Raw genomic sequence first — 3739 nt, 5'->3', positions numbered from 1 at the left:
CACCTGTCCGCTAGGGGGCTCTGCGGTAGATAACAATGGTATTATCGAACCGGAATGCCTGACTTGGGTTTCCATTAAGAATAAATATTGTTACAACTCTCGGAAAGCCTCGCCAAAGCATCAGGGTGTATATGACATTTAGAAACAAGTAAGACGATTGACGTCCTGAGATTTAGCTGTTTTACAACTGTACATGCATTATGGATAGCATTTATTTTGTTTGTTTTTTGCAAAATAGGTGAATTTAGTAGAATGTATGTCACGTTGATTTTGCAGTTTGCAGGCAATTAATTCCCCCCGCTTTGTGTTTCGTTTTCATATAAAGGGCTAAAAAGGATTTATTGATTTAGTACTGTGCTATTAGAATAAAGCAGATTAAGTTTCGGATGTGTTCAAATATTTAAAGAGATGAGGAAATGTATTTTGATATATAGAAAGAGTTACATAAAAACAAACGCTTAAAGGTATACGACACGCGTTTGAAAATGCCCCTAAAGCATATTGTTGTCTTAATATCCTGCAAAACTAATCATCTTCTCAATTCAAATCTTGAATACTATAACAACCACTTAAATAAGAGTACCTGATTTCTATATTTCTTTCTTAAATGTCAGGAAGACAAGGCTGTTTTTAAGAACAATGATTCGTTTAGGACTGAGTTCTTTAATTAGAAGTGAATCCAAGTTCAAAGATGGGTTAAGCAATGATTGATTTGGATAATATTATTCAAGTACTATAAGGCATATAATATGTACTGCTTCTTTTCTAAAGGCAACCGTTTTTTTTCTTAAGTCTGAAGTCTACCGTTAAAGTACATGATGGTACTGTGTTTTGAGACATCATCAATATAAATATCTGTATTTATGTTTTCCTCATTAATAGCATATTCACAAAAATTGTATTCATATTGTCATTTTCATCCTCACAAGTGCATGCATATGTTACAGTGAAATAAACTAAACTAAACTAAACTTAAACATTAACCCAAGCCAAAGGATAAGTAAATGACAAACACAGATATATAGTGTTCGAAATTTGGTATTAATGCTTTCCTATTTCTGATGAACAGCCAACGGACATGTACATTAATTGGGAGCAGAATACATTGTTCTACAAGTGATAAAATATAAAATTGTGATGAGATATTGACCTAAAAGATTTTATCTTATACTGTCGTGGTATAACAAAGGGTGCATCCCTTTTCAATGAAACTTTCGTTTTGAAGGGTTGGGCGATGATTTTTTCCTTTTTTGTAACTCTTGTGTGGCCCTAGCTAAAACAGCACAATTGCGTGAGCTTCTTCAGGAGTGACACTGAAGCTGACGGAAGTGGTTCATTACTAGTCGCATGATCACGACCTCTGGACCAGTGTCTGTTAGGTTTGCTAATGAGTGGTCTTGCCTCATTAAAAGTGAAGCTCGTCTAGTGCATATGTACTTTGAAATAATAACCTTTTTCGCATTTAAAAATGCGATAGCTGAGGGAACAGGAGTTTTACGTAGGAAAATGTGTCACCATAAAGATGAATTACATAATTTCTTATTTTAATTGAAGTTGCGCTCATTTTTGAATTTGGATATTGATAAATACGCAGTAAGTGGATGATTTGAACATGTTTGAAAGACTGGTTCTTTGAAGCATGTTCTCAATTTCTACGAGGGAGTCCTATCTACTCCCTTACTTACTTAAACTGTTTTTTTAGATATTGTTCAAAGTAAAACCAGAGATTTTGAGAAATCATGGACTGGCTTCTGCCCTGCTCAACTTATGTGTGTCTGAAACAAATTCTTTGCACGTAGGGTTGCAAATAATGCTTCTAATCAATTGATGCATCGCGATGGCGTTCTCTGTGATAATCACAGGCTTTAAATTGTGATGGATGATGTTGGTTATTCAGACTACTTTCCTTGTACACTCGAAGGAAGCAAATTTTTTTTTTTTTGTGTGAGTATGGGTAGGTGGGTTTGGGGGTGTCAGCCTCGTTAGCCCCAGCGGCCCATGCGCCTATGGCTATTGAGACCTACTGAGAGTGACAGGTGCTGTACAGTGGGGAATCGCAGACAGTACTCTGAAACTCGACAACGTGACTGTGTCTTACCTTCACTTGGGTAGAAGCACAGTAGAACAAACAACAGAATGTGAAAATTTTAAAACAATGACAATATAATCGCTGTATAATGGAACTGCCGCTCGATCGATTATACTTATAGCACAGTCTATAAACATATAGAATAAGAAGATTTGGCATGCCAGTGAAAAGACCTGCAATATGTGTCATAAATAACTGCTTTGCGTGCAATATACAAAGACACACATTCGTTGAGTTGAGGACGTCCGACTTCATCCTGTTTCGTACGTATTCTCAAGGAAAGGTTAGAGGCGAGAGCCACCTAGTTTACAGTAGGATCGCATAAACTGAGAGGCGCACAATTTTAGAAATTGACCCAATCGATCAGGATGAACATTACACTAACTGTAGTCTATTATTAAGTCGGCGACCACAGATTGTTAGGTAATGACTGCTATAGGGGTGATTAGTAAAGATTATTTGTTAAGACAGTAAATTGCGTATGTTTTTTTTTTTCAATTAGTAGTGTTTGTTATGTTGCCAAGCTCGTCATATTGTGTCGTTTTCCCGAAAGACGTTACTAGTGTGCCTTTTGTCGTTTACATGTTAAAACACCGCCACTGTTAATATAGAGGATGTCAACGAAAACGGCAGAGGCAAACTGACAATATTGATGGCATAAATGTTGACTTCCAGTAAACTTTGACACTCATAGTGTCATATCTGCACCAATATTTTTATATTGATACTTTAATAAGAATTCTTGTCTCGGATCTAAAAAGGACAAATGATCAGTACCTGTTTCTAACAGATATATGTGCCAGATAATTTCAGCTTTGTATCATGAATAGGAATTTTGCACATCGATGTGTTTATTCATGTCAATAAGTTACTAATTCGGTGCACAAACGAAACTGCTAGGCCCCCTGTTTTATCCTTTCTGCACTGTAAGAAATTACCACACCAGAAGTGTTTATCTAATTGTCTGAAGCAGTCCAAATCCGCTGCATTTTAATCTCTTATCCAATGCATTCAATGAAGACTTTTGACGCACCTTCCTATTTAATAGAAACGTTTAAAAATAGCTTTTGCCATTTCAAGAAAACGAGTTATTTGATTCCAAAGCCTTATATTTTACTTAACGACAATGGATTATATCTCTTGCACCTCTTTGATAGGTGCAAGGTGCCATTTCTCTTGTATATAATCTACAAACAAACGTTTCGCTATGGTACTTCAAACAGACCAGAGATTAAAGAGAACTATCATGATTCTGAAAGATTTTCGATATGTATAAAGCTTGATTAATGTTTGATTTCCTCTCTAAACCTTATTTCAGCATCAAGTTATATAAACAATCTACATCCTGAGAAGGACACGACTTGAGGTTTGATTATCAATGTTATTGCACTGCACAGCCAGAGTCATGCAAAAAGCACATGATATGCGGTTTCTCTGCAACCCAGCCAACACCACGTAGTTGTGACGTCAAAATGACACCATGTGCCATCAATTTCTGTGCCTGGAAAAATAAACAACATTACGTCACGGTGTGAAAATACCATTTCTTACGCCAAAGCACAAGTAAGAACCGTTTTTCTCCGAAAACCCACAACGAAAAAACATGCTTCAAAGAACCAGTCTTTCAAACATGTTCAAATTATCCACTTA

This window comes from Lingula anatina, chromosome 2 (genome assembly GCF_051362555.1).
Source record: "Lingula anatina isolate TDL-2025a chromosome 2, LinAna3.0, whole genome shotgun sequence".
Classification (NCBI taxonomy): domain Eukaryota; kingdom Metazoa; phylum Brachiopoda; class Lingulata; order Lingulida; family Lingulidae; genus Lingula; species Lingula anatina.
The sequence above is the reverse complement of the archived record's forward strand: the minus strand, read 5'-3'. Positions refer to the sequence as shown.